This window comes from Castor canadensis, chromosome 9 (assembly GCF_047511655.1).
Source record: "Castor canadensis chromosome 9, mCasCan1.hap1v2, whole genome shotgun sequence".
Classification (NCBI taxonomy): domain Eukaryota; kingdom Metazoa; phylum Chordata; class Mammalia; order Rodentia; family Castoridae; genus Castor; species Castor canadensis.
Genome location: NC_133394.1, coordinates 12,387,724 through 12,411,079, shown reverse-complemented (window position 1 = coordinate 12,411,079; position 23,356 = coordinate 12,387,724). Strand labels below are relative to the sequence as shown.

The window sequence follows — 23,356 nt, the reverse complement described above, 5'->3', positions numbered from 1 at the left end:
ATATTCTAAATTTTTTTTAGAGATTATGCATATTAACTTCCTTTTCTGTAACTGAAAAAAAATGTACATACATATATAAAAGATTCTTTTTATTGCCATATTATTATTGTACTGGGGGTACATTGTGACATTTACAAAAGTATTTACAATATATCTTAGTTAAATTCACCCCCTCCCATCATTCTCCTTTACGCTCATCCCCCATTCCTGGAACAGTTTTAACAGGTCTCTTTTTTCCTTTTCATACATGAATACATAATATTTCCACCACATTCATCGTCTTATGCCCTTTCCTTGTATCCTCCCCCTTCCCACTGATACCAACCCTCAGACAGGACCTGTTTTACCTTCCTGTTCTCTGTTTTTGAAAAAAGACATTTTGTTTGTTTAAGATAACTATACAGGGAGTTTCATTGTGATATTTCCATGGTATGGAAGGAAATTTTTTAAAGCTTTTTGAAGCTTAACTCTCACAATATACATACCCTTGGCAAAGGAAGACCCTATTAAAGTTTCATAGATTGTCTTAATAAGGTAAATATTTAAGTTGATTTTATGAGGCTTCCAGAAATGAAGTTTAAGAAAGTTAGTGGGTATCAGGATTTGCATACATGATCACAATCAATAGGAAAATAAACCAAAGAACAAGAGTTTGTATGATAGTTTACTAGACTTTGTGTACTTTTACAATTCATCACTGGCAATAGTCAGTGGAGACACTGACCAAGATACTTAAATTGGGAGATACAAGTATCCATTGAAATTTTCTATATCTCATTTTTTACAGAATATTTATGAAGGTTGTTCAATATACAAATTTTCATTTTGGAAGTTCTTTATTGTAAAGACAATTATTTCATCCAATCACACACAGCAGCCACAATAACTATTCTAGACCTCCACATTGAATAAATTCTACTTCTTGAGATACAAGTTTCTTTCTGTATTTTTAGGTATATTTTTATTACTTCATCAGTGTCTGGCAGGTCCTGATGCATCAGTAAATCTGGTGATGTACTTCTCTTAGAATGTTGTGATATTGCAAAAGAGTGAGATGGAGGCCCTGCTGATCTTAGAGCTTCTGTTGCATTGGGTTTGCAATTGTCCCTTCTGTTAGGGAAATTCACTAATGGTGTAAATAGTTTGACTACCTGAACCCTGCTAGCAGATCCATCTTATTATTGCCCATTGTGACCCCTGAGAAGGGGCAGCTCTGTTGAAGACTTTTCTTATATTGATATGAACCTTGCAACCTTTAGCTTATTAAATATTTCAAACAATATTTTATTGCATTGTTTCCACAGCTTTATACACACTCCCCAAAGATGTATAAGCAGGGAGATTTACTTCTTAAATGAAACAAGATGTGATAGTCTGATACATGGCCCAATGTAGAGGAAAATGTTAGCACGTTAGGAAGAAGATTCTTGAGGAGTTTAGGCTATTATGCACTTTTATGTGCAGAGCAGTTCATAGTGCTGATTGGAAGTGTTCTTTTTGTCCCTAAAATATAAGCTGCAACAGTGACAAACAAAGACCCATATAATTGGGAACCAAGTTGGGCAATTATCTTTCTGTTTCTCAATGTCCTATTCTATACATTTCCCCTTTGAGTTGCGGATTAGTGATGAAGCATTCCTGCATTTCAAAATAGACCAAACTGGATTGACTCTACTTCCTCTTTTATTTGTGGGCATGGGTAAGTTGCTTGGACCCCTAGTTTACTCAGGTGGAAGATGAGAACAGTAACATCTTATACTCAAAGATAGTCTATAGAAATGTAAGAAACAGAGTTTGTCTGACATATAATGAGTGCAAAAATTGTAGTTATTCCAGTGTATTGGAAAGGGATTGGTTCTGAAATCCACAAATGCCACAGTCCTTACATAAAATAGTTCAGTATTTACATATAACCTATGCACATCCTTCTGCTTTAAGTCTTCTCTAGATTACTTATAATACCTAAAAGAATGCAATGCTATGTAAATTGTCATTGTTAAGGGAATAATAATAAGAAAAAAGTCTGTACATATTTGGTACAGATGCATTTTTCCCAAATATTTTTGATTCATGGTTGGATGAATTCACTGAAAAGAGCCCATGGATACAGAGGCTGACTATATTTTTTTTTCATTTTTTTATCAGTTGGTGGTTTGGCTGAACAAAAAAAGTCATTATAGGATTTTATTGAGCCATATCCTTTAACACCTCAGACCGGGTTCCTCTCACCCTCCCTCATTTCCTTCCTTTCTTCCTTCTTTTTTCTTCCTGTCTGAAAAGTTTAAAGTTGTGGTTTGGATTGTCATTTGTAATTATAAGAAAGGTTGTTAAGGTTTGAGGAGAATGGAAGGTGTATATTATCTCAACTATTCATATGTAGATCTTGGATTGATTTAGAAAGCTCAGAGGGCTGTGTTCTTAGGTCAGTGAGAGGGTGCTTGTTTACCAAGCAGGAGCCCTTGGGTTTAATTCCCAGCACTGTAAAGAAAAGAAAAGAAAACTCAGAAAACTGTGGAGTTGTGATAAGTGTATTGGGAAGAAAATTTCAAGGGAGAGCATTGACAATACTAAAAGGATTATTAAATAAAAGTTATATGGTTTACATACAAAGAATTAATGAAACAAAAAGTTGGTTCTTTGAAAAAATAAACAAGATTGACAGACCCCTGGAAAACCTGACTAAAATGAGGAGAGAAAAAACCCAAATTAGTAGAATCAGGAATGCAAAAGGGGAGATAACAACAAACACCATGGAAGTCCAGGAAATCATCAGAAACTACTTCAAGAACCTATATTCAAATAAACTTGAAAATCTTAAAGAAATGGACAGATTTCTAGATACATATGATCATCCAAAACTGAACCAAGAGGATATTAATAAACTGAATAGATCTATAACACAAAATGAAATTGAAGCAGCAATCAAGAGTCTCCCCAAAAAGAAAAGTCAAGGACCTGATGGATTCTCTGCTGAATTCTATCAGACCTTTAAAGAAGAACTGACACCAACCCTCCTTAAACTGTTCCACAAAATAGAAAGGGAAGGAAAACTGCCTAACACATTTTATGAAGCCAGTATTACACTTATCCCAAAACCAGGCAAAGACACCTCCAAAAAGGAGAACTATAGGCCAATCTCCTTAATGAACATTGATGCAAAAATCCTCAATAAAATAATGGCAAACTGAATTCAACAACACATCAAAAAGATTATTCACCATGACCAAGTAGGCTTCATCCCAGGAATGCAGGGGTGGTTCAACATACGAAAATCAATAAACGTAATAAACCACATTAACAGAAGCAAAGACAAAAACCACTTGATCATCTCAATAGACGCAGAAAAAGTTTTTGGTAAGATCCAACACCATTTCATGATAAAAACTCTAAGAAAACTAGGAATAAAAGGAAAGTACCTCAACATTATAAAAGCTATATATGACAAACCTACAGCCAGCATTATACTTAATGGAGAAAAACTGAAACCATTTCCTCTAAAATCAGGAACTACACAAGGATGCCCACTATCTCCACTCCTATTCAACATAGTACTGGAATTCCTAGCCAGAGCAATTAGGCAAGAAGAAGGAATAAAAGGAATACAAATAGGTAAAGAAACTGTCAAAATATCCCTATTTGCAGATGACATGATCCTATACCTTAAAGACCCAAAAAACTCTACTCAGAAGCTTCTAGACATCATCAATAGCTACAGCAAGGTAGCAGGATATAAAATCAACATAGAAAAATCATTAGCATTTCTATACACTAATAATGAGCAAACTGAAAAAGAATACACAAAAACAATTCCATTTACAATAGCCTCAAAAAAAATCAAATACCTAGGCGTAAACCTAACAAAAAATGTGAAAGACCTCTACAAGGAAAACTATACACTTCTAAAGAAAGAGATTAAGGAAGACTATAGAAAGTATAGAGATCTCCCATACTCATGGGTGGTAGAATCAACATAGTAAAAATGTCTACACTCCCAAAAGTAAGCTACATGTTTAATGCAAGTCCCATCAAAATTCCAATGACATTCATTAAAGAGATTTAAAAATCCACCGTTAAATTTATATGGAAACACAAGAGGCCACGAATAGCCAAGGCAATACCCAGTCAAAAGAACAATGCTGGAGGTATCACGATACCCAACTTCAAGCTATATTACAAAGCAGTAACAATAAAAACAGCATGGTACTGGCACAAAAACAGACACAAAGACCAGTGGAACAGAATAGAGGACCCAGATATGAAGCCACACAACTATAACCAACTTGTCTTTGACAAAGGAGCTAAAAATATATGATGGAGAAAAGACAGCCTCTTCAACAAAAACTGCTGGGAAAACTGGTTAGTAGTCTGTAAAAAACTGAAACTAGATCCATGTATATCACCCTATACCAAGATTAACTCAAAATGGATCAAGGATCTTAATATCAGACCCCAAACTCTAAAGTTGATACAGGAAAGAGTAGGAAATACTCTGGAATTAATAGATGTAGGCAAGAACTTTCTCAATGGAACCCCAGCAGCACAGCAACTAAGAGATAGCATAGATAAATGGGACTTCATAAAACTAAAAAGCTTCTGTTCATCAAAAGAAATGGGTCTAAACTGAAGAGAACACCCACAGAGTGGGAGAAAATATTTGCCAGCTATACATCAGACAAAGGACTGATAACCCGAATATATAGGGAACTTATAAAACTAAATTCTCCCAAAATTAATGAACCAATAAAGAAATGGGCAAGTGAATTAAACAGAACTTTCTCAAAAGAAGAAATTCAAATGGCCAAAAAACACATGAAAAATGCTCACCATCTCTAGCAATAAAGGAAATGCAAATTAAAACCACACTAAGATTCCACCTCACCCCTGTTAGAATAGCCATCATTAGCAACACCACCAACAACAGGTGTTGGCGAGGATGCAGGGAAAAAGGAACCCTCTTACACTGTTGGTGGGAATGTAAACCTCACCAACAGTGTAAGAGTACAACCACTCTGGAAAAAAATTTGGAAGCTACTTAAAAAGCTAGACATTGATCTACCATTTGATCCAGCAATACCACTCTTGGGGATATACCCAAAAGACGGTGACACAGGTTACTCCAGAGGCACCTGCACACCCATGTTTATTGCGGCACTATTCACAATAGCCAAGTTATGGAAATAGCCAAGATGCCCCACTACTGACAAATGGATCAAGAAAATGTGGTATGTATACACAATGGAATTTTATGCAGCCATGAAGAAGAATGAAATGTTATCATTCACTGGTAAATGGATGGAATTGGAGAACATCATTCTGAGTGAGGTTAGCCTGCTTTCTCCCTCATATGTGGACATTAGATCAAGGGCAAACACAACAAGGGGATTGGACTTTGATCACATGATAAAGTGAGAGCACACAAGGGAGGTATGAGGATAAGTAAGACACATAAAAAACTAGATAGCATTTGTTGTCCTCAATGCAGAGAAACTAAAGCTCATACTTTAAAGCAACTGAGGCCAATAGGAGAAGGGGACCAGGAACTAGAGAAAAGGTTAGATCAAAAAGAATTAACCTAGAAGGTAACACACATGCACAGGAAATCAATGTGAGTCAACTCCCTGTATAACTATCCTTATCTCAACTAGTAAAACCCCTTGTTCCTTCCTATTATTGCTTATACTCTCTCTTCAACAAAATTAGAGATAAGGGCAAAATAGTTTCTGCTGGGTAGCGAAGGGGTGGGGGTGAGAGGGAGAGGGTGGGGGTGAGAGGGAGGGGGTGAAGGTGAGGGAAGCGAGGAGAAATGACCCAAATGTATGCACATATGTATAAAATAAAAATTAAAAAATAAAGTGTTATGGTTTAAATGTGAAGTTCCTTCCAGAGACTCATATGTTGAATACTTGGTCCCCAGTTGGTGGCACTGTTTGGGGAGGTGGTACAAACTTCAGGATGTGGAGACTATCTGGAGGAAGTGGGTCACAGGGGGCATTGCTTTGAAAGCCTCCATTCTCTTCTTCTCTTTCTGCTTCCTGTCCACCATGAGGTGAACAGTCACTGCCACAGGCTCTCACCACCATCATGTTCTGCCCAAGCACCCAAGCACACGGGGCCAACCAACAAGGGACTGAACCTTCTGAACCATGAGAAAAAACATATCCTCGCTCATTTAAATTGTTCTCAGCTACAGAAACCCAACTAATGTTGGGTACCAATGCTCACACCTATAATCTTAGCTACTCAGTAGGCACAGATCAGGAGGATCATGGTTCAAAGTCAGCCTCAGGCAAATAGCTTGCAAGATCCTATCTTGAAACACCCATCACAAAATGGGGCTGGATCGTAAGAGCACCTGCCTAGCAATCATGAGGCCCTGAGTTCAAACCCCACTGCTGCTAAAAAAATAAATAAATAAAAGAAACCTAACTAATATAAAAGGATTCTTGACTAAATCATAAAAATATGTGTTATTTACAGTTTCTGTATTACAAGTGGGCCCATGAAAAGAGGGGTGGAATTGGTGTGAAAACTAGAAACAATTATTTTTTTGTCATTTTTGGATTTGAGAAGAAAGGATAAGGAGTTTTTTTTTGTCCAAAAAGTTTGTAATAGGAACTTTAGATGTATTCCGTAAGTATATTATCTAGAAGCTAGATAAAATCTACCTAACATAAATCATTTTTCTCTTAATATAATTAAATAGGTCAGTATAATTAAGTTTGGTAAATGTTATGATACTGGTCAAATTATCTCAAAGAGATAGCTCACAATACTAATGAGCTGCTTCAGTTTAGCTTACCTTAAATGAAAGCTGATGGGTTTTTGTTTTTTTTAAACAGGTAAAATACACAAGGTGAGTTTTATTGATATCCTCCATTTTTGCTTGGCAGAGAGCAAAAATCTTTGGAAATTTTAGTTTTTTAAAATGATTCATTTGTTCTACTCCAGGGTTTTCTGATTTTTTTCCAATGGTATTTACCACAATAGTCTTAACCGCCTGTAGATTATCACAGGACTAATAAAAGATCTTCTTAAAGAAAGAAAAGTATTCCAATTAATTAGTAATTATAGGACACAAACATTATGTAATTCAGTTAAATTTTTATGGTTGGATCCAAATGCTGGGTCAACCTCATAATTCAATTCTCTTACTTCTGTTCTCAGACTGTTTTAATATTGTTCAGACTAAGTCTTGAAAGGACACTAATTGGTTAATTGCTTATTTATTTTATCTACACTCACCTTTGACCTTGTTGTTAAATGAGTTTTATGTTCACCTCTATTTCATATTTTCTCAGCATTTAAGCACTTCATTCTTTCCTCTTCATCTTTATAACCCCCTTCATTCCTATTGCATTGAAAAGATTGAGGATTATCACATCAACACTCTTAAAATCTCACTCCTCTTCTGTAGAAAAAAAGTTTTTGTCTTACATTTTTCTCCTTTTTGTTAATTCTGCTGCTTGTGTCTTATAGCTCCCACCTTTTGTGATATTTTGGTTCATTAACCATATCTTTGTGTAATCCCTCCCTCTAACCCCCTGCTTTTCGTTTTTGAGACAATTTGTGGGAAAATTCTATGAAATTATTAAATTTTTAAAATGCATTACTTAAGATACACTATTTACCTCATGTTGTCTATTCTGGGATTGTGATTAGAGATTCATGCAAGGCTCAACAGCTCTGGGTTTTGATTTGGGGCGGTGTTCAAGGTACTATATTAGCCTGTGACTTTTCTTTCAACTGTTTAATCTATACTGATGGAAGATGTGTCTTTTGGATATGAAAAGAAGCACTTTATTACTACAGCACAGCAAGAAGGATAAGCACCAGTGTGTTTGCATTGGTTCCTCCTGCTTCTCATTGAATGACACATGTTGGGAGTGTGCACATGCAATAGGCGGTGTTGCAAGAGACCAACACTGAACTTGAGATTCCACTGTTCTTGTAACAAGCAGTATGCAAGACTGTTCTTTATCTAGAACGGAGGCATCACTTTATCTCTCAAGGCTGTATGCTGCAAATTCAACCTTGAGAAGTGACCTGGGTCAAGGTAGTCAGGGCTTTGCACTCCCTGTAAAACATGGAGGCTGCTAAAGGCAATGGCAGGTTCTTCTCATAACAGGTCCTATTAGTTCTGGAGTCTCTTTTTTACAATAGGAAAGAAATTCTGCACATTGGGATTTAAAAAAACTACGAACATGTATTTTCATGCATAGTTGACATATATAGATATATAAAATTAAATAGAAATTCTTCATAAATGGGATACTGATGCCAATTTTCACTTCTTCCTTAACAAACTTTCATTAATTTCTTTTTACTTGAATTTCTTTCTTGTTTTTTTTTTTTTTTTGGTGGGACTAGGGTTTGAACTCAGGTCTTCAGAGCAGGTGCTCTACTGTTTAAGTCACACTTTCAGTGCTATAAACTTCCATCTCTTGTCTGATCCAATCTAGATTTCTTTTCATCAAGTCCTCCTTATCTTCCTTTGGAGAGTTGCTATCCATTATGAATCTGCCATGGAATGGTGGCAATTTTGTGTCAAAGCCCTTATTACTATTTCCAGAAATTTCTTAATCTCTGCATATGCAGACCTAAGAACTTTCTTTAAATACATCTAATCTTTTTCTGATTATGCACATTTCCTTTGTCTTGTCTCGTTTTCTACAATGTCAGAGTCTATAGTCTATTCCCTTTGGCAAGAAAAATTGCTTCAGATGGAGGTGCTGGAAAAAACCAATTACTCTCTATACTGCAGGTTTCCCATATATAAAATAATGAAGAACATAGAACACAAGGCTATTTCTATGTTTAAATGAGAATCCCCAGAAGGCACTCAGCATAAGTGTCTGTCACATGATACTCATTCTATAAATGATAAATTATTGTTCCTTGGTATTATAATAATATATTAGTAGTAGCAATACTTAATTTCTATTTGCCATGAGAATTGCACTCTTTTAAACATTTCCCCCAGCATTAACTCTTAATCTTCAAACAATACTCTGAAGCACTGATGTTAACACAGAAGATTGAATTGTCATATCAGACACAAAAATCAAGGGTCTTTCCCTGCATCAAGCTTTACTCGTGATCAGAACAAGAGACCCCAGGACAGAGGCTTAGCAGGAAGAGTTCAGACCTCTGAACACTGTTCCTCATGTCCATTCTTGTTAAACCAGGATTTGCTCTGGCACAAATTAAGATGTGAAGACTCTAAATAGGTGATGCATGAGGCTGTATTACTTACAGAACAAAGCTTTCTCAGGTATGATGCTGTTATTATTTACATACAAATTTTAAGGGGCATGATCCATAATTCCTAGACTCCAGGTTTGGTTACAGTAAACAATCAATTCAGACCAGGTACCTCCTGTTGAAGGTTTTCCATAGATTAGACCTCTCTCACTACCAAGTACAACCAATGTGTTTGCCATTAGAATGTTCCTAGAAGATTTAACTAGTTCACATTTTTTCTTTCCTCAAGTAAAGAGAGAGTATAGATTTTAAGCATGTTGCTAAGAAGTTTCTTCCTAAGCAGGCATTATTACTATTTTCAAGTTAAGGCTGAAGAAATTAGAGCACATAAACATTGATCTACCATTTGATCCAGCAATACCACTCTTGGGGATATACCCAAAAGACTGTGACACAGGTGACTCCAGAGGCACCTGCACACCCATGTTTATTGCGGCACTATTCACAATAGCCAAGTTATGGAAACAGCCAAGATGCCCCACCACTGACGAATGGATCAAGAAAATGTGGTATCTATACACAATGGAATTTCATGTTATCATTCGCTGGTAAATGGATGGAATTGGAGAACATCATTCTGAGTGAGGTTAGCCTGGCCCAAAAGACCAAAAATCGTATGTTCTCCCTCATATGTGGACATTAGATCAAGGGCAAACACAACAAGGGGGTTGGACTTTGAGCACAAGATAAAAGCGAGAGCACACAAGGGAGGGGTGAGGATAGGTAAGACACCTAAAAAATTAGCTAGCATTTGTTGCCCTTAACACAGAGAAACTAAAGCAGATACCTTAAAAGCAACTGAGGCCAATAGGAAAAGGGGACCAGGAACTAGAGAAAAGGTTAGATCAACAAGAATTAACCTAGAAAGTAACATACATGCACAGGAAATTAATGTGAGTCAACTCCCTGTATAGCTACCCTTATCTCAACCAGCAAAAACCCTTGCTCCTTTCTGTTATTGCTTATACTCTCTCTACAACAAAATTAGAAATAAGGGCAAAATAGTTTCTGCTGGGTATTGAGGGGGTGGGGGGAGAGGGAGGGGGCGGAGTGGGTGGTAAGGGAGGGGGTGGGGGCAGGGGGGAGAAATGACCCAAGCCTTATATCACATATGAATAATAAAACCATAAAAAAAATTGAAAATCGAAAAAAAACCCAAGAAATTAGAGCACAGAGAGATTAAGTCAGTTGTTAAAGTCAACTAGCTAATAAATGATGGAGTCTGTATTTTTAAAAGTTACCATTTATTAAAAACCAATATAAATGAGGTAACTAAGGTGCATAAAACATTATCAACCAAATTAACATTTAATCTTCAATAACCTAAAATTTGAAAAAAGACATTCTAAAAGATATGTAAAACACATGTATAGCAGTGTGTTGAGAGAGAATATTACACCAGCCTGGTTTTCTTCTAGTGTTCACTTCCTCGGCAATACCACCACCATGTAGTTACACAAATCACAGACACAGGAGTTACCCATGATGCTCTCCTCTTCCTCACACAATACCTGCATAACAAGTCCTGTTTTTTTCTACCTCCTAAATAATTCTGTAATTGACTTAATTTGCTCCACCTCTTCCTCATTTCCTAGCCAAATACTATCATCCGTTTTCTAAACTACTGTAATAATAAATTTCCAGGTAAGGAAATAGGCTGTACAAGCATTTAAAAAAATCTAGTCTACTTAAAATCTGTACTACCGGTGAAATGCTCCTTTCAAAATGCAATCTGGTCATGCCATTCTATTAAAAAGTCCTACTTTTTTTTTTTTGGTGGGACTGGAGTTTGAACTCAGGATTTCTTGCTTCAAAGTACAGGCTCTACTGCTTGAACCACACACACAGCCCAGTTTGCTCTGGTTATTTTGGAGATGGGGGTTCTCATGAACTATTTGACGGTGCTGGCCTTGAACCATGATCCTCCTGATCTCAGTCTCCCAAGTATCTAGGATTACAGGTGTGAGTCACAGGTGACCAGCTAAGAATTCCTATTTTTAAAATAGGAGCAGAAATCTTCCTCATGGTCTATGAGGTACAACATCATCTCTAGCTCATATTTCTAGCCTTTGTTCTCTTCCAGCCACCCTGATTTCTTCACCTTTGTAATTACAATGCTTCTTCCTTCCAAATGGCCTTTGCAAATGGAATGGTTTTTGCTTAGACATTCTTCCATTTTCCTTGTGCCTGGTTTTCATTTATTCTTTTGACCTTTTATCAGTTATTTATTTATTTTTTTCTCAGTGAAGCCTTCATCTACCTGTCTGTTGAGGCCCAATTGTTCAGTTATGGATTTTTTTTTAACATTTCAGATTTACTTTTCATTTATTTTTAAAATTATTTTTGCATTTACTTACATGTGTACATTATTTGCACCACCTCCCCTCCACCTTCACACCTCTGTGCAGAACCTGTTCTGCCCTCCTGTTCTCTGATTTTGTAGAAGTAAAAAACATAAAATAAGAGAAGCATGGCATTTTTGCTGGTTTGAGATAAAGATAGCTATACAGGGAGATTCCTTGTGTTATTTCCATGCACTAGTGTATTACAACCCCAACTGGTTCATCTCTTCAAGACTTCTTAAGTCCTCCCTAGTCCCGTTCCCATAGTGGCCTTGGCCAATTTAAGGTTACTATACTCATTCCTCTACAGTGAGCGCATCAATCACATTCAACTTTTTGGTTTCCTTCCCTTGCTTTACCCTGTGCATGGTCTCCCCTTAGTGTGACCTGTGTTCAGCAATATTGCTGCATTTGTTTTAGATCTACAATCTGCATATGAGGGCAAACATGCAATTTTTGACCTTCTGAGCCTAAGTTCACTTAAGATGATGTTCCCCAAATCCATCCATTTACCTGCAAATGACAAAATTTCATTCTTTGTAACTTAGTAAAACTCCATTGTGTATAAATGCCACATCTTCTTAACCCATTTGTCAGTAGTGGAGCATCTTGTCTGTTTCTATAGCTTAAACTTAAACTGTGGATAGTGTCGCAGTAAACATGGGTGTGCAGGTGCCTTTGTTGTAACCTGACTCACAAACCTTCAGGTACAACCCTAGGAGTGGGAATGCTGGATCATATGGCAGATCTATGTTTAGATTTTTAAGATGCCTCCATATTGTTTTCCATAGTGTTTGTACTAGCTTACATTCCCACCAGCAGTGATGAGGGTTCTTTTTTCCCTGCATCCTTGCCAACATTTGTTGTTGTTGGTGTTCTTGATGGTAGTTTTGCTAATGGGAGTGGTGTGACATCTTAGTGTGGATGAGCATTTTTTCATGTGTTTTTTAGCCATTTGGACTTCTTCCTTTGAAAAAGTTCTGTTCAGTTTAGTTGCCCACTTCTTCATTCGGTCATTGATTTTTTGGGAGCTTAGTTTTTTGAGTTCCCTGTATATTCTTATGATCAGTTCTTTTCTGATGTATAACTAACTAGCAAAGATTTTCTCCCATTCTGTGGGTGGCCTCTTCAATTTAGAGACCATTTCTTTTGTTGTGCAGAAGCTTTTAAATTTCGTGTAGTACCATTTGTCCATCCTTTCTCAGCTGGGCTGCTGGAGTTCTACTGAGGAAGTTCTTGCCTATGCCTATTGCTTCCAGAGTATTCCCTGCTCTTTCCTGTACTAACTACAAGGTTTCGGATCTGATATTAAGGTCCTAAATCCACTTTGAGTTGATACTAGTATAGGGTGACAGTCAGGGATCTAGTGTCAGTTTCTTCAGGCAGAAAATCATTTTTCCCAGACACATTTATTGAAGCGGCTGTCTTTTCTCCATCATATGTTTTTGGCACCTTTATCAAAAATTAGCTGAACATAGCTGTGTGGATTCATATCCAGGTCCTCTATTCTATTCCACTGGTCTTCATATCTGTTTTTGTGTCAGTACCATGCTGTTTTTATTGCTATGGCTCTGTAGTATTGTAATACCTCCAGCATTGTTCTTTTTGCTCAGTATTGCCTTGGCTATTTGCTGTCTTTTGTATTTCCAAATGAACTTTAGGGTTGATTTTTCAATCTCTGTGGTGAATGTCTTTGGGATTTTGATGAGAATTGCATTGAACATGAAGATTGCTTTTGGTAGTGTAGTCATTTTTACTATGTTGATTCTGCTGATCCATGTGCATGGGAGATTTTCCATCTTCTGTAGTCTTCTTTGATCTCTTTCTTCAGTGGTTTGTAGTTCTCCTTGTAGAGGTCATTTACACCATTTGTTAAGTGTATTCCTAGATATTTGATTTTTTTTGAGGCTATTGTAAATGGAACTGTTTTCCTATATTCTTTCTGAACTTGTTCATTGTTGGTGTTAGTAAGGCTACTGATTTTTGTAAGCTGATTTTGTATTCTACTACTTTTCTGAAGCTGTTTATGGTGTCTAGGAGTTTTAGGGTGGAGTTTTTTGGGTCTTTAAGGTATAAAATCATGTCATCTGTGAATAGGGATAGTTTGACTACTTCTTTACCTATTTGTATTCCTTTTATTTTTTCTTCCTGCCTTATTGCTCTGGCTAGGAATTCTAAGACTATGTTGAATAGGAGTGGGGAGAGTGAGCACCCTTGTCTTGTTCCTGACTTTAGGGGAAATGGTTTCAGTTTTTCCCCATTAAGTATGATGTTGGCTATAGGTTTGCCATATATAGTCTTTATAATGTTGAGGTGCATCCCTTATATTGCTAGTTACATTAAAGATTTTATAATGAAATGGTGTTGAATCTTATCAAAGGCTTTTTCTGTGTCTATTGAGATGATCAAGTGGTTTTTGTCTTTGCTTCTGTTCATGTACTATATTACATTTAATAATTTGCATATGTTGAACTATCCCTGGGATGAAGCTAACTTGGTCATGGTGTATATTTCCTATGTGTTGTTGGATTCAGTTTGCCATTATTTTATTGAGGATTTTTACATTGATGTTCATTAAGGAGATTGGTCTGTAGTTCTCCTTTTTGGATGTGTCCGTGTCCAGTTTTGGGATGAGTGTAATACTGGATTCATAAAATGAGTTAGGCAGTGTTCCTTCCCCTTCTATTTCGTAGAAAAAATTAAGGAGTGCTGGTATTATTTCTTCTTTAAAGGTCTGGTAGAATTCAGTGGAGAATCTGTCAGTTCCTGGACTTTTCTTTTTAGGGAGACTCTTCATTGCTGCTTCAATTTCATTGCATGTTATAGATCTGTTTAGGTGGCTAATAGCCTTATAGTTTAGTTTTTGATGGTCATATGTATTTAGAAATGTGTCCATTTTTTCTATATTTTGCAATTTATTTGAATATAGGTTCTCAAATTAGTTCCTGATGATTCCCTTGATTTCCTTGGTGTTTGTTGTTATCTTCCCTTTTTCCTTTCTGATTTTACTAATTTGGGTCTTTTCCCTCCTCTTTTAGTAAGATTTGGCAGGGGTTTGTCAATCTTGTTTATTTTTTCAAAGAACCAGCTTTTTGTTTTGTTGATTCTTTATATGATTTTTTTGGTCTCTAGTTCATTGATTTTGGCCCTCAGTTTATTATTTTCCTCCTTCTGCTTGTTTTGGGTTTAGCTTGTTCTTATTTTTCTAGGAGTTTGAGATGTAGCATTACATTGTTTTATGAGATCTTTCTGTGTTTTTAATATATGAATGCACGGCTGTAACTTTTCCTCTTAGGACTGACTTTGCTGTGTCCCATAAGTGCCAATAGGTTGCGTTTTCATTTTCATTAAATTCCAGAACCTTCTTTTTGATTTTTCCCCCTTATTTCTTCTATGACCTACTGATTGTTGAGCAATGTGTTGCTCAGCCTACAATTGTTTGTGTATTTTCTGCTGCTGCTTTTATTGTTGAGTTCTAGTTTTATTGCATTTTGATCAGATAGTATTCAGGGGATTATTTTAATTTTCTTAAATTTGTTGAGACTTTCTTTGTGCCCTAAGATATGGTCTCTTTTGGAGACAGTTCCATAGGCTGCTGAGAAGAATGTATATTTTGATGATGCAGGGTGAAATATTCTGTAGATATCTTTTGGGTCCTTTGATCTCTACGGTGTCATTTATTTGTAGGATTTTTTTGTTGAGTTTTTGTCTGGATGACCTATCTATTGGTGATAGATAGATATTAAAGTCTCCCACTACCACTGTGTTGTGGTCTGTATGCGATTTTAAGTCTTTTAGTGTTTGTTTAATGAAGTTAAGTGCACTGATATAGGGTGCATATAAGTTGAAAATTGTTGTTTCCTCTTGATGTATTGTCTCTTTTATTAGTATGAAGTTACCTTCTTTGTCTCTTTTGACTAATGTAAGTTTGAAGTCTACTTTGTCTTATGTAACTGTTGCTACTCCTGCCTGTTTTGGAGGGCTATTAGCTTGGTAAGTCTTCCAGCTTTTCACCCTAAGTCAATGTTTGTTTCTGTCAATAAGATGGGTCTCTTTTGAACAACATATTGTCAGATCTTCCTTTTCAATCCAATTTGCCAAATGGTGTCTTTTGACAGGGGAGTTGAGTTCATTAACATTCAGTGTTAATATTGATAGGTATGTGGTGATTCCTGTCATTTAGTTGTTTTTGTTGTTTAAGGATTTGAGTGTGTGCAGCTGATTCAATGCTACCCTCTGATTACTTGTCTTTTCTTGTCCTGCGGTTCCGTAATTCCCATCCTCTCGTGGTTTTGTTTGCTTTCATCTTCTGTGTATAGGATTCCTTTCAGAATCTTCTGTAGTGGTGGCTTGGTGGTCATATATTGTTTTAGTTTCTGCTTCACATGGAAGACTTTTATTCCTCCATCAATTTTGAATGATAGTTTTGCTGGGTAGAGTATCCTAGTACTGAAATTGTTTTCTTTTAGTGCTTGACATACCTCATTCCATGTTCTTCTTCCTTTTAAGGTTTCTGTGGAGAAATCTGCTGTTATGTTGACAGATTTCCCTTTGTATGTTATTTGTTTTTTCTCCCTTCCAGTCTTCAATATTCTTTCTCTGTTCTCTGTGCTTGTTTTAATGATAATATGCCAGGGAGAGATTCTATTTTTGTCTTCTGTTTGGTGTCCCGGAGGCTTCCTGTACCTGAATGGGCATCACTTTATTGAGGTTTTTGGAAATTTTCTGCTATTATTTTATTGAATATATTATGTATCCCTTTGACTTGCACCCCTTCTTTTTTGATGCCCATGATTCTCAGCTTTGGTCTTTTGATGGGGTCACTAAGTTCTTGCATATTCCTTTCACAGCTCTTGAGTTGTTTGACTAAAAGTTCTTCTGTTTTTTTCTTTAATATATATTTTATCTTTGAGCCCTGAGATTCTGTCTTCCACTTGTTTTAGTCTGCTGGAATGGCCTTCTACTGTATTTTTTATTTGATTAAAGGGACTTTTTATTTATAGGATTTCTGTTTGATTCTTTTTTCTGGGGATTTCCCTATCTTTGTTGAACTCCTCTTTCATATCTTGTGTTGCCTTCTTTTTTCATAGTGTCTTTTTTTTTCTATTGTCCTTTTTTTCACTTTGGTGTTTGTTGAAGTCCTGTCTGAGTTCATTTAGTTGTTTCTGTATCTTCTCAAGTTTTTTATTTGTGGTGTCTTGATATTTCTTGAGTTCATCTTGTACCTTGTGTTTAACCATGTTTTGTAGCTTCTCCATGAGTTTCTCAATGGTTTCATCCATGCTTTCCTCTCTGAGAGATTTTTTGTAGACATCACTAAGCTCATTGGTGATATTTATCATTGTTCTGTTGGGGTCAGGAACTGGGTATTAATTTTCTTCACTTCTCACTAAGTCCTCTATTGAATTGTTCTTTTGAGGAGTGCAGTTTTCTTGCCTTCCTCTTTTCCCCATGCTTCTAATTTGTGCTGGGCAACTATGTCCTGGATTGGCTAGTTAGTGGTTTTAATTGCCTATTTTCTTTCCCTTGATTTAATTTTTGTGTTGTGACTGGCTTAGTCATTAGCTAGGTTGATGGGTTATTTCTGCCCCTGGCCTGGAAGTGTAAATTTGCAATAACAAATTCACAGTTTCAAGCCAGACCAGTTATTTATGTATTATATACAGAACTCCTTGGTTATAATTTATATAGACAGTGGGAGTTGGGGGAGAGTAATGGTGTTTAGATAAAGATAGACACTTGAGTAATTAGTAAAGGTGGCACTAAAAGTAGGGGGTGGAAGGGAAGGTGAAGTGAGTGGGGGAAAAGGTGTTGAGGATGCTGGGTTTTGGGGACCTTGTGTGTATTTGGGTGTAGTTCCACTGTTGCAGTGGAGGGTGCTTGTGTCAGTGATTGCAGAGGGCTGGGAGTGTGTGTGGTTGTTACAGTAGGCTAATCAGCAGGTGGTAAATGTGGAGAAGTGAGGGGTAATATGGAGACAGATTGGGCTGGGAGGGGGAGGCAAATTCAGGAGAAGAGAGTGGATGAAAAGGGGCAGAAAGAATAGTTGGGGGGAGAACAATGGATTGTAGCACAAAAAAAAGAAAGAAAGTGAAGGGGGTAAGAATAGAGATAAGAAAACAGTAATAATAAAAATAAAAATACTAAAAAGAAGGGGGGAACTAAGAAAAAAAAAGAAAAAGAGAAAGAAAACACCAGCTACAACAACAACAACAAGTTCGGTTTGTTCAGCAATAGTTCTGTACTTATTCCTTTGGCATCCAATCCTGGTATTGGCACTTTGTGTTCTGGGGTATGTGGGGAAGCATGCTGTCCCTATTGTTGGACAGCTTGGTCAGGGAGACAACTGGAGGGTTTTTTTTTTTTTCTTTGCTTTTCTTGGTCTTATGGGCCATCTGTTATAAGCAAGAGTTCTTAAGTGGTCTCATCAGATGGCTGGGTTGTGAGCAGTATTTGGTTCCTTCTGTCCATAGAGCAGGTCACGATTGGGACCTGTGGTAGTTCACTAGCAGTTTGTGAGAGTGGTCTGATCTGTTGTTTTCACCAGTTGGTAGCTGCATTGCTCTATAGCTGCAACTCTGGCTGGTCAGCTCCTCTTCCATCAAGGTGGGGCAACTCAGTTTTGTGCACTGCCACCTCAGTCCCAGGAGACTAGCTCAGTAATGTGCCATGTCCCTGCTCTGGGAGATTGGCTTGTCACCTCACCCTTGCTCTCAGCCTTTGTTCCTCACCCCACCTCTGCTTGCTGAGAGTTTGGCTCATTGCTCTACATGCACTCTCTGAGGTTGGTTCAGCATTCCACCCATCCCCACTATCAGTGGTAGATTACAATTCACTGTCTATGTTTTTTTAGTTTTGTGTGGGTGATGTTTCAATCTGCCCATGAGCTGCACTGGATTATGTTCCCAGGTGGTGGGTGTGTGGTGCATGGAGCTCACATGTTGGGTCTTCAGATTTATGCAGGCAGCTTTGATACTGGCCAGTGGGGAGAAATGGTGTAGGTAGGCTTTCCACAGGTTAGGGGTCCAGTATGTTGCAGGGTTTGGTTCTGTTTGATGCTCTATCTTCTTCTTTTGGAAAGAAAGAAAATGAAAAAAAAAAAAAAACAAAGAAAGAGAAGGGAGACATGGCTAGTGGGCTTTTTCCCAGGGCAGATATACCCTAGTGGCTCTACCACGCTGGGATTTCTCTGGCTGTTAGGTGTAATTAAAAGCTGTTTGAATGGTCAATCCTTGAATTTTATGTGCACCCAATGTGTTGGCAGTTATGAAGTTGGGTAGAAATAATCAGAATTACCCAAGTGTAGCTCCCATGTCTCAAAGTGGTTTCTGAAATCAAGGAGCTCAGGAATTCTGATTCCCTATCCTATCCGCCATCTTGGATGTTCTCCAGTTATAGATTCTTGACACATGGTCTTTAGGTAATTTCAGTGAGAAACAGTTAACTGTGAGTCAATTTCACAAATCACTAATTTGCTGACATCAATTTGGCAACAGACAGTTTGCAGAAATGAGCTCCTCACTGTGATCTAGGATGGTTCTCAGCTGCTGTCTTTCTGGTGGTGTCAGAGTCAGGCAGAAGCTGAAGTATGAGACAGCAAACTGCATCTAATTGAGGAGCCCTCCATAGCTTATATTGGAATACTGGATCACCAGATATCAGGGAAGGGCTTGGCATTTGAAATGTGAAAACATGAAATTGATGTTCAGCTCAGACAGCCAAATTTGGCTGTCATGAAAAAATGCATCAAAACCTCTGTGAAATGATGACTTCAAAAAAATTCTCAATAACTTAGTGTATTGGTCATTTGGTAAAATGATGATTTGGCGGACTACTTTTCATCAAATTGATTTTCTAGAAATTGGCTTTTGGCAAACTAGCTTTCAGTGAATTGTCTGCTAGGGAATTTTGTGAATCATTCATTTGGAACATTGACTTTTGGCAAATTGGCTTTCTGCAAATTGATTTTTGGTGAATTGGCCTTCTTGTAGCATCATGTACCTCACCTTGTAGCATTTTTTGGTTAAAGTTTCCATTTGTTTTATAATTATTGGATTTGTGTGCTTTCTCCAACTATATGCAAACACCAAAGGGGAAGAGTAACATCTATATTTATTCATTGTGTTCTCAATTCCTAGGATAGTAGCACATGGTAAATACTTAATAAATGTTTGTAGAATGAAAGAAAAAAAAATAACACTGTGCTACAGAACAAAATGGAATAAAAATGGATTTGAGGCACCACTGAATGAGGCTTAATTACTAAATGCCTAGAGGAACTAATTACAAGGCAGTTGCTTACAGCTAAGTAGCCTATAAGAATGCTGTATACATATAAGATGGTGCCCTTTAAACCTTAGTAACAGTAATAATAACTAGCTGTATACTTCATTTTGTGCCAATTATTAAGTCACTTAACCCCTGCAGCAATCCTATGGGTTAGATAATTATTGCTATCTTTATTTTACAGATGAAGAACCTGAGGCATTAAAAGGATAAGAAATCTGCCCAAGGTCACACAGCTGCGTGAACACAAGCAAGCTGGTGTCAGCATTAAGTAGTCTATTGCAGCTCTCTTGATTCAAGAAAACTGACATTTTTGTCAAAATTAGTTGATAGGGCATGATCAGTTTTGTCTCTTAATTTCTCTTAAGGTAGACATGGAGGAGAATATAAATTACAAGAAGGGAAGATTATAAATGTGGATAGTAATATAATTTAAGAATGCAATTTTGAAAAGTGTCATGGAAGATAATGATCAATGATGATTTAAAGATGGCTGGAGGTGATGGTAGAAAGTGACATTTTAAGGTCCTTTATATACCTCCATGATGGAAAGATACTTAAAAATATATAAAAGCAGGGTTCTTGCTTTGCAAATCACAGCATGAACACAAAAGTTCTTGTGTTCATAATGGAGCTAAAAGTAGTATTCTTGCTACACAATTTCTGCTTTAAGACAGTTTTTGTAATGGCTTTCTACCAGAGGGTTGCTCTGTGTTCTGTCTAGAGAAACCCTCCCTTATTCATGGGGGATATGGTCCAAGGCCTCAGTTGGTGCCTGAAACTATGGGTAGTGCCAAACTATATATATAATATTATAATATATAATAATATATATAAATATTATAATATGTAATATTATAATATATATAGTATATATTTTTTCCTGTACATATATACCTATGGTAAAGCTTAATTCATAAATTAAGCACAGTAAGAGATTAACAATAGCTGATAATAAATAGAACAAGCTGGGCATGGTTGTGTGTGCCTGTAAGTTCAGCACTTGGGAGGTGGAAGCAGGAGGATCATGGGTTTGAGGCCAGCTAGAAAGTTTGAGACCAGCCTGGCCTACACAATGAGACCCTGTTTCAAAAAATCATGTAAAAAATAGAACAATTATAACAATATATTAATTTTTTTTAGCAGTAAGGGAATTTGAACTCAGGACCTCATGCTTGCTAGGCAGGCACTCTACCCAGTGATCCTCCCTGCCAGCCCATAACAACATATCTTAATAAAAGTTATGTGAATGTGCTCTCTCTCTCTCTCTCTCTCTCTCTCTCTCTCAAAATATCTTATTGATCCTTATCTCAACCTTCTTCTTATGAGGATATGAGATAATACTTAATGCAAGTGTTTATGACTTCTTTTTGGCATAGCCAAGTTACCAGTGTTGCTACTTCTGCCCTTTGGGGCCATTATTAGGTAAAATAAGAGTTACTTGAACACAAGCGCTGCAATATCACAACAGCTGGTCTGATAACTGAGATAACTACTGAGTATTGCGTGGGAGATGTATACAACATGGACACACGGGACAAATGATTCCCATCCTGGATCCTGAAGATTGGAGCAGGATGGTGCAAGATTTAATCATGCTCCTCAGAACAGCACACGATTGAAAACTTGTCAATTGTTTATTTCTGGAATTTTCCACTTAATATTTTCAAATCGTGATTGACTACTGGTAACTGAAACCAAGGGAAGGAAGACCTTGGATGGGAGGGTGGGAGGACTGTAAGCAGATGGCCTCTAACTTATGATAGTTTGAGTTAGGATTTTTACTTTATGATGGTATGAAAACATACCTATGCTATAAAAACAGTCATTCTGTCTTATACTTTTAGCATAGTATTTAAACAATTACATTAGATTTATACTTTGTTATAAAATAGGCTTTGTGTGAGATGATTTTGCCCTAAAATAGTCTAATATAAGGATCCATTTAAAGAGGACTAAGCTAAACTATGATGTTTGTTTGGTTAGGTGTATTAAATGCAATTTTTTTTTTTGGTACTGCTGGAGTTTGAACTCAGGGCCTCAGGTTTGCTAGGCAGGTGCTCTACTGTTTGGCCACTCCGCCAGCACTTAAATGCATTTTTGACTTTCAGTGTTTTCAATGTAAGATGGGTTTCCTCAAAATGTAATCCTATTATAAGTCAAAGAGCATCTGTATGGAAATTCTGGTGCTCATAAGGCCACCTGGGTAGGAACAAAAGTAAGAGATATATCAGTTACTACTATGGAGAGTGGAGAGTGAGATTAAGTAGCTCATAGAGGCCTTGTTAGTGTTATTAAAATAATAATATAGATTACTTTTCATGCAGACAGAGATGAAAATAAGAAAATGAGAATTTATTGTCTAATGTAGTCTTTATATTCATCATTTGGTGGAGAGGGGTACTTTTCTTATATGTACCACCTCTAATTTTTACAACTTGCAAGTTAGATATTGTTTATATTTTTCAGATAATGGAAATGGAAGCAGGGTAAGTAATCTGTCCACAGTCATTTATCTAGTAAGTTGATCTTGTGATTCTGACCAAGATCTATCTTATTTTAAGAGCTCTTCTGGAGATTGAAAACATTGAGAATAATGATGGGGAGTGGTGAAAATGAGATGACTGCTCTCAAGCATGTGTTGCCCAGAATGTGAAGAAAGCAAGGTTTATGTTGAGAACTGAGTGTTGGTGAGTGATGCAAAGGAAGGGTTAGTTGCTTATGGTGAATAGAGCTTGTTAAAGTGGAGTCATGTATTGTCATAAGTCACCTGTCAAAACATAACAGCGATGTATTGGTGACACTGGGATCTTTGCTTTGATGACCGATGGAGAGCTGTTCTTCAGAACATTCCATTGAATTTCTCTCTTGAGAATCAGCATATACTTAGAAGGGACTCAATATTTCAAGTGAAAATTAAACGGCTCTTGTGAAGTTTCTTAATCAATAAGATGAAGTGTTGATTGTTGCTAAAAATTTTCTGAAGAGTGCAATAGCTGTAAGACTAAAATGGGGAGCCTTAAAATGACCCAGAAAATCTTTCAGAAAACGTCATCAGCAATTTTTAATTGGCCTTGTAAATAATTATTAATTTTATCAGATTCAATAGAGGCAACAAGAATGGATTCATGTAAATCTCTTTCATCACGTGTTTGCGATTTTTCTGCTATTGTCACCTATGGGTGACACTATTGTTATTCTAAAAGTTAAGTGTCTTATTAAATACATTCATTGTTAACATTTATTGGAAGCCAGGAGTAGTGGTACACATCTGTAGTTCCACTACTTTGGAGGCTGAGACAGGAAGATCCCTTTGACCCACAAGTTCAAGACCAGTCTGAGGAACATAGTGAGACCCCATCTCAAAAACAAACCAAAAGAAAATTTTACTTAAATGCTAGTTTTTTTTGTCATATTGTGCTAAAAACCTGGCTGCCATAAGAAGTAAACATACTTACCTTTAACTT

General features: G+C 36.9%; 1 pseudogene; it reads right to left on the bottom strand.

Annotated features, from left to right (window-relative positions):
* Positions 1-886: 886 nt before the first annotated feature.
* The window catches only part of LOC141411038 (alpha-ketoglutarate dehydrogenase component 4 pseudogene), a 28,653-nt pseudogene continuing 6,183 nt past the window's right edge, over positions 887-23,356 (bottom strand).